General features: G+C 31.0%; 1 long non-coding RNA gene across 1 annotated transcript; it reads left to right on the plus strand.

The window, feature by feature from the left end:
* Positions 1-2,017: 2,017 nt before the first annotated feature.
* Positions 2,018-2,831, plus strand: LOC136981122 (uncharacterized). Its single transcript, XR_010881648.1, has 2 exons — positions 2,018-2,054; positions 2,578-2,831. It is a non-coding gene; the product is annotated as an uncharacterized lncRNA (long non-coding RNA).
* Positions 2,832-9,139: the final 6,308 nt, after the last annotated feature.

A 9,139-nucleotide genomic window follows, 5' to 3' on the forward strand; every position in this document is an offset into this window, starting at 1 on the left:
ATCAACCTAAATTATTGATAAACGGCGTAGACGTTCGGATAAAATTGGAACGTTCGAAAGACGCTTTCGCTCTAATGGCGACAGCCGATAATTATCAGATTCGATTAAAGAATATTACGTTAAAAGTAAATAGAATAGAAGTAAGTCCTAGCATCTTAATTGGAATGGAAAAAACATTAGAAAATTCTGTAATTAAAATGCCTTATCGACGAGTTAATATTAAAGTATTTACATTAAGTAAAGGGATTTCAAGTTCAAATATATCGAATGCGATAATCGGTCAAATCCCGAAAAGAATTATAATCGGATTGGTGCGAAATAACGCTTTTAATGGACAGATCGATTTAAATCTTTTCAGTTTTGAAAATTTCAACTTAAACTATATTTCTGTTATAAAGGATTCGATTTTAATCCTACCTAATCCGTTTACGCTGGACTTCGACGCCAAAACGTACGCTTGAAGTTACGCAACATTATTCGAAGAAATGGGGGAATTCCCTACGGAAAATTCGCTAATATATCGTATTCTGATTACGCTCAAGGATATATGTTCTACGTGTTCGACCTAACTCCTGACCGCGCAGCGTCCGAAAATCATACCTCTGTGTTGACGCACAGAAATGTTAGTTTTCGATTTAAAGTTCAAAAGAGCTTTGCCAGAAACAGTTAACGTCATATGCTTCTTAGAATATCGTAATACAATAGAAATCGATCAATCGCGAAACATTTACGTCGACTACTAAACAAATAATGGATACGATTACGCTATGGAAACTGGCATTAGGTGATTCCGAAATTAGCAAGACATTCGGAGGCGTCTATCCGTCGGATTTATTACCTCAAACAATCAGAAAGAAGAGAAGCTTTATCGTTAATACAGAGAACAGCAAAAATCCCGAACGACACTGGATAGCTCTTTTTTTTCGAAATTCAATTTGTTCATTATTTTGACTCATACGGACTACCTCCAAAAATCCCGAAAATTATAAAGTTCATTAGACAGAATTCCAAGGAGTTACGCTGGAATCGAAGAACGCTCCAAGGTCCGTATAGCCCTACGTGCGGATACTTTTGCCTATTTTTTCTCTACAAAATATCGAGAAACCAAGACTTAAAAATACTTCAGCCTAATACTAAATATTTTAATGATAACTATGTAATAGCTTTTGTACGCAATCATTTTCGTTTTGGTAAAATACCACCAAATATATTCATTAAATGTAATCAATGTAGCATTAGTTTACTCAAATAAAATTTTTTTAAAACTTAAAAAAAAAATGTTTTTTTTAATTGAAACTATAAAACATTAATTGCTTTGTGTGGAATCGGGTCACTCGAGTTTTTGACTTTGAATTAGGAGGTCTAACTTTGACCTAGAATGTAAAAAGATAGAGGGGGACTGATAAGACGCGACTTTGATGTTGTAGGCTAACATGGGGAGTAGCGAAAGTGAACGCATATATTAATAATTAAAAAAAAACCTAGAGTATAAATACTTTCATTTTTAGCCAATTTTTTACCAGCAAGATTAAAGTTCCAACAACTGTTACGATTTTAGGAACCAAGTATTTTACTAAATATACATTAAATTTCGAGGGTCGCATCTACACAGGTAATCATATAGTCAACGAATCATGGGATTCTGTACAAATATTACAAAATTTCGAAGAAGAGAACAAAATCTGCTTTTCCCACAAAACGAGATGGAGAATTTTAAATAGAGATGGTAATTATCTTTTTTTATATTTTAGTAAAAATTTTTTGTATTTTTTTTAAAAAGTATTTCGTAATTTTTCAGAAACAACAATTCCGTCACAACATTTATCACGTTCAGCCTCAGAATTTCCATCCCAATAAATATTGAATCACAAGTTGTGGTAAATGTGGTTAAAAAAGAAACGATTTACAACGCTGGAAAAATATATTCAAAAATATCAGATTTAAATGTGGCTTTTGAAAAAAATATAATTATTTTTCAGGAATGCTACAAAAAAATAATAATAAAAATGGGAGAATGGAAAATAATTTTATTTGAAGATGATGATTAATAGAAGGTAAGTTTTTTCAAAAACTTTATATAAATTTTAAATAATAGATGTAAGAATATTCTGCAAGATTTTTCGAGGCAAAGAAAGATGAATGTCAAGGCATTAGTTCAATTTAAAGTTTTTTAGTTTTTTTAATATTCGGAATAAATTTAAGCTTCCTACGACTAACTCTTAAACTTTTTTATAACTTTGAAATTATAAAAAAAGCAAATTAATCTTAAACTTCTTACCTTCGCGGTTCTTATAAACGCGGATGATAGCGATGCATCGGATAATCCTATCGATTGCCTCTTATATTTAAAACAATTGTAAGTCAAAAAGCAACAGTTACATTTAGACACAATGACTAGGCATCTTTCTTTGTTTGGCAATCTTCTTTGTTTCGAAAAAGAAGAACAACTAACGCCCTCTGCTTTTTTTTTCTTGCGGATTTTCCTTAAAAACTACTTTCAATTTCTAATTTAAACTATTTATAATAGAAATTTTTTTAAAATAAATATACAACATAATATTTATTGTTTTTTTTTAGATACATTCGAAGGAGATCTCATCGAAAATTATTTTTTTGTGTTAATATAATCATTTTATTCTAACCAGTGGTGTGCCATGACATTTGATGATAGGGAAGCTGTGTTTCTGTAAGAAGCTGACTTCCAGAGGCAATCAGTTAATTGTGCCAGTGATGGCCTAGGGTCCATTCGTACGTGCGTGGTGGTGGAAGAGACGTACCTGACAAAAACCGTCAAAAAAGAAGCATAAAATAAACATATACTATGTACAAAATAGTTTTCTTTAGGACAATCAGCCGTTCGGACATCCTGGGCGCCGATGTGGTTCTTTGATGGTCGATCGAAGGTGGCCCCGGGACAGTGGCATTGACAAGTCTGTAGGGCATTGGGAGACTTCCTCCATTGGCGTCGGGGACACGGTCTAAGTCCGAAGTGGCATGGGTTACAGGTTGGCACAATAGATGAGAAATTGTTTTTTTTTTTTTGTGCGTGTTGCCACACGGCGTCTTGGTTATTCGAAACATTAATCGAGTGCCAGGTGTCCTCAATTGTCGGGGATTATATCAATCTCCGTTCTTTCTTTCGACCATTTGTGTAAAGTCACCGACTTCCATGGGAAAACAGTTAATCATGCATCAGGAAAATCTAGGGTCGAAATCATATGTGGGTGGTGGCAGTAGGAGACAAAGATGACAAATGTCTTATCCAAAACCGTTTATTCTAACAACTAAGTTAACTTACATATTATCGAGATACAACACGATCTAGATTGTTATAGTAAGGTTGGTATGGTGACATTGGGAACATTCCGGGCTTCTTAGGTCGATTTCGGAGAGAGACTTTTCTTGTGGCACCGGTGTATGGATGGATGGGGTCCCGTTGTAGAGGAGGAGGAGTTCTGTTGGCCACTGTAGGTGGAAGAGTTGGTTTCACGAGATCTGCGGACAGTCTTGACTGGAGCAGACTCAACTGGAGAGGAACTGCTCTTCGACTCTGAGATCCGGGTGGTTTTATAAGATTTTCCCGAAACCCGAGACCAATCCGGGTCGAGAGGGGTTGATGGAGCCTTTGAAGTTCGCGCTCATATTTTACGCCGTTATGGTCCCAAACAATCTGCCATATGTTCTGGCGGCTAATTTCCCCCTTTGTTTCTCCCATTTTCAAGCACCTGGACAAAGCTCCTCTCTCGGTTGACATCTCCTCGGTTGTTCCTCATCGAGTCGCATTTGTTTTAGGATAAGTTTTAAGAAAGTTCCTTTCGTGTCTGATCTTCCTCACCAACACATGTTCCTGACCCGAGTTGACCCTTGAAATATCCGACTTTGGAACTTTATAATTATTCACCATTTCTACACGTTTTTGCGGCCCTTACTTTCTTTTCTTTTTTTGGCTAGAGTAGTGTGTAGCTTGCGACCTTTACATTTGATCAGTCATTTTCCCTCAATCACGCTTCCCGAGTGCTTGGTCCCTGGTTACTAAACGTAATGAGACTCTTACCTGGAGTGGAAGAAAAGTCAAAATCGAAGATGAATTCGATCTTCCACCGATCATAGGACGACTTCCTTCCGCGATTTACGGTTTCTGTCTGGCAGTTTGATATAAACAATAGGTGTCCGACTACAAACAACTTTCACCTAAGTTTTTCTCTAAATTAACCGTCTTTTCGCGTCTTTCGTGACGGGTCACACCCGTCCAGTACATGACATTTCCATAAAAGTTTTAAACAAATACTGGAAATGACAAAAATAAACAATTTATGTATTTTAGTTCTAAAATACAAATAATACATACATAATACAAATTGATACGATACAAACAATGATAGAAAACCCTTTTTTTAATTTTTTATAAACTAACTCTATTCAGCGATTTTTTCCGCAAAGTCGTTAATTACTTTATCATAAAATTCGCTGGTCGTCAACTCCATCAACGTATTTGAAAGCTCTTTTTCTATCGAAAGCAACGCAAGCAACAATTTTTCCTCTGACTGAGTGAGTGTTCCTGGCCAATGTATGAATTTGCTTCGTGGTCGAAAAACTGCGCTCAACAGACCCACCAGTAGATGGTACCATAAATATAAATGATATTAAATCATATAATTCTTTTAGTACGTCTTTGTTCGGATCGACATTAATTATATGTTTTATGTTTAAGAGTTACTTGTCAATATAGTCTGGACACGAATATAAATATTGCAATTCACTACATAATTTAGATAAATCAAAACATTTCCCATAAAATTTCCCATAAAATTTACTTAATTTAAAGAATTAAAACACGCTTGGAAAAAATTGTTTTTCAGAATATTAAAATTATTAACATCTAAAAGAGATAAAAAGTCTAAAGATTTTGTCTGAAAATCTGTCAATATAATTTCAGTATAATTAAAAGAAAATTATAATTAAATATAACTTTGCAAAAAAACGTACATAAAAATAACATTGAATACTCTTTACTTTTCAAATCTTAAACAATTCACTTAGTCAGATTGCTCCCTACCCAGTGGCTAAGGGATAGAATCGTTGGAAGCATTACACGTGTGTAGCTTCCACCAGCTAAACCGAGTGAGGATGGTGCTCTGTAAAGCGCATGTGCCAATGCCCTCTGGCTGCTTTAGTTATTCTCTAGTTAATTCAGTTATTCTCGCCGTGGAAGCTGTCTCGTCAGCGCTTCCATTCTGCCACTGATATTCCAATATGCAATAGCAATCTTATCGTTTTTTTTTCACATGTAGTATAGAAATTTGTAATAAGATACATAATGCAGTTATAATAAAATATTAATTTTAATTAATTCAAAGTACAGTACGTTAAAATATGAAAATTTATATTTTAGAAACTACAAGAGAAGGTCATTGAAAGGTGGAAGTGGCGCTTCCACCACTTCCAATGACAGCATGCCACTGTTCAGAAGAGTAACTTGTTTACAATGGTCGAAATAACAATAAATAACAAAAATAGCAATGTTTAAGAATGACCACATTGATATAATTGTTGTGTAAACTTAATGCCTGTAGCATAAGAAAATGATGTGACGTTGATGTAGATTGTATATTTTCTGTTTGTTTATCTGTTATTATTTTATACATAAAAATACATAAAATGTTAAGGCATTTTTATTAATATGTATATATATATATATATATATATTATATATATATATATATATTTAATAATATATTAATTTATTAATATTAATTATATATTAATAAATAAATCGACTCCCCTCCTGAAAAAAATTAGTTTGCACCACATGTGCGGAGTGAATTCATTTTTTTGGGAGGGGGTGACGACTTATCAGTGTGTGGGACAGCAAAAGTATGTCGACTTATCCAGTAGTGATGAATTAAACGGTGTCCAGTAAACCGAAGTTTTTTAAAACAGTATTTGAAAAATTCTATATGTTCAGACGTGAAGTCGCGATAAAAACGAACGAAACAAACTGGGCCGTTTGGCCATAACGAACGCCGCACACCGGCGTAAAAAGCAAAGGTGGTGGGGACAGAGATAATGCAAAAAATATGAAAAATAATAATTAGTAGTATTAAACACTGTGTATTACTTATTGTTATTTGTTATGTTTTTCCTAGAACAGATTTTTATTTTTAACTCAAGTCACTTTACATGCGTGCCTATGGGCAATATATATGTATTTTAAAAGAACACTGCATATACCGTATATATTATTTACAAAGGAAAAAAAAACACTATAAATTAAAACTTAAATAAATTTTTATATACTTATTTTTTAATAAATATATTAACAAATATAACCAGTACTAAAATCTCGTAAATTGAGATAAAAATAGGCTGATAGAAACACGTGATTTACAGTTGTGTTTACTTTTGATTACTATGATAATTAATAATGTTGTAAGTATTCTCATTGCTAATAGAAAATAATTTTTAAAATCCAATTAATAATAATCACTTAAGACAGTTATATTTGATTAAAATTATCCTGCAGATGTTAAATCATAGTATAGAATCTTAGTTTTTACAATAATAGTATAGAATCTTAATAATAAATTATGATTTAACGTCTGTTTAATATTAATATATAGTATTTGAATTAATGACAGAATAAAATGTAATCAGTTAAATAATCATGCTAATTTTTTCTTGTTAATTTTCATTCTTTTAGTAAGAAAAATAATTTCAGAATTACAAAACTATTCTATGCATAGTTTTAATATCTTAACATCTGAAATAGATACAAAACTGAAAAATCAAGTCTTTACTGTGAATTTTTGAAGAAAACTGTAACAGAGTAACATATAAAAAAGTTATAATGAAATATCCATTGTTACTTCTTTATTTGTTTGACTTTATATTAAAATAATTATTCCTTATTTTAACATCAAGTCAAATAAAACAAATATTTTCAATAAAGATATGGAAGAATCCCAGTTCTGTTATATATAACAGAGCAAAGTATGGCAATTGGTCAAGAAATGATCCCCCCAAAATTTTTACCTTTCTGGACTCAGAGGATCTTGAATTGTTGAAAAATGGAAAAAATTTGGTTTTTTCTATGTATGGATGTTAGTGTGTGTGGGAGGGCATAAATTTGTTCACCAACTTTGAAGGTTAATAACTCCATATTTTTTGTCAAAAATTTTGGTGGTTAATGATTGGGGAACAATATAGAGGTCATGTGTTGTATCTCAAGTAGGGTCAGACTTAATAGATTTCACTTGTTATAAGCATTTACAATTTTTTATAAAAATTCATCTCTACCCTCAAAATTATGCTTTTTGCCATTTCATAGTAGTTAATTATATAAAAAGTTTTTAAAATAAAATATCATAACAGATGGGTACCACATACAGTTTTAAATAGTTGCCAGATTTTGTTACAAGCTCTTATTTAAAATTACTGTTGTTTTTCTTAGTCTTAAAGAATTATAATTTGAAATTTTTTATACATTTTTGATTTCTAGTTAATATGCACCATTTCCTCATCCTTTTCTTGAAAATAAATAAGATATAACAGTTCTATCCAAATTCACATTTAAATCTCTTTTTTTTTAACTATAATAATAAAATAGTAACATTCAGTAACTTGGAAATTTTTAGTTTACATAAACCATTTATGCATATAATTATTATTATTTCAAATAAAATGCCTTACCTGGAAGAGAAAAACAAATAATGCAATCTTTTGAATTATAATACCTAAAAAATAATTAAATTTACCGTATTTACTCACATATAAGACAAGGTTTTTATTCGTTTATCACAGCTTCAAATTCCTAGGTTGTCATATACGTGCAAGCGAAAGATTCTTTGCATTTTTGCAAATAATTTTGGTGAACTGTGTATTTGCAATTTTTACCAGATACTTACCCTCTTGTATTTAAAAACACAAGTATTTTACCTGGGCCATTTGAATCGTTCTTATATATTGTCGGGAGTAAAGATGAATAGCAATAGGAAAAGCAAAGCTTTTGAATTGAATTCCAGATTGAAATTCCAAAATAACGCAGGAGCATGATAAGAGTTTTAATCTATTCCCATGTGAAAACATGATTATTTGAAAATCAGAATTCGGAAAAACTCATGAGTGTAATTGACGGAGAGTGAGTTCGACTGTTAAGAATTGGCAAAAAAGAGTTTCCAATTGTCCAGTTTTACATGAACAAATTATGTTGTCAATTTTACAAGATTTTTTCGTGCCAGTAATTTTTGCGGGACAATGTGTGCATTTACATTCATTTGATATTTTACTTGTGATTAAATGAAATAAAATTAGAATTGTATTAATAAATCTAATTTTCTTTCTGTGTGTACCATCCTTGTAATCCAAATAATGATTCTGGTAGACGATCATACAGCAATCGTTAGGAAAATTTTCATTTATTTAATCAAATGCATTTCGGATTGGTTTATCTCCCAACCTGAAATGCATTTGATTAAATAAATAAAAATTTTCCTAACCATTGCTGTATACCAGAATCGTCTACCAGAATCATTATTTCGATTACAAGGATGGTACACACAGAATTAGTATACACAGCAACCATACTTACTACACTAATTTTCTTTATTTTGATCTTTAAAGGCACACCTCGTCCTATATGCGAGGTTGTCTTATATACAAGTAAATACGGTATGTTTGTTATTATGTTTCAAAGAATTTTATTTATATAATTTTGTATTTGAAAGAAATCTTTGTCTTTTTTTAAAAAAATAATTCTGCGATTTCTTTGTAATGTATTTCACTTTTTAATGCAAATGTTTATAATACATAATAAAGAAATTAATATAATAAAATTTTAACAAAATTTATAATTTAATATGATATGCAGTCTTTCTATTAACATGAATTTCTGTTTAGAATCTTCAAATTCTTATTAAATTTTCAGCTTTTGAATTTTATGAAAATTATATAAATGTTTATTGTGTATGAAATGTATTCAATTATTTTGAATTTAAAAATGCTGAAATTTGTAGACTATATTGAAATTAGAAATAATTTTTTCAATTTTAATTTTTAAATGTTTTTAATTATTAAAACATAACAAAAGTAAAATAATAAGATAAAATCTCTTATTGAGATAAAATATGATTCACAGAAATAA

Source organism: Centruroides vittatus, unplaced genomic scaffold (genome assembly GCF_030686945.1).
Source record: "Centruroides vittatus isolate TY-2023 unplaced genomic scaffold, ASM3068694v2 contig_744, whole genome shotgun sequence".
Classification (NCBI taxonomy): domain Eukaryota; kingdom Metazoa; phylum Arthropoda; class Arachnida; order Scorpiones; family Buthidae; genus Centruroides; species Centruroides vittatus.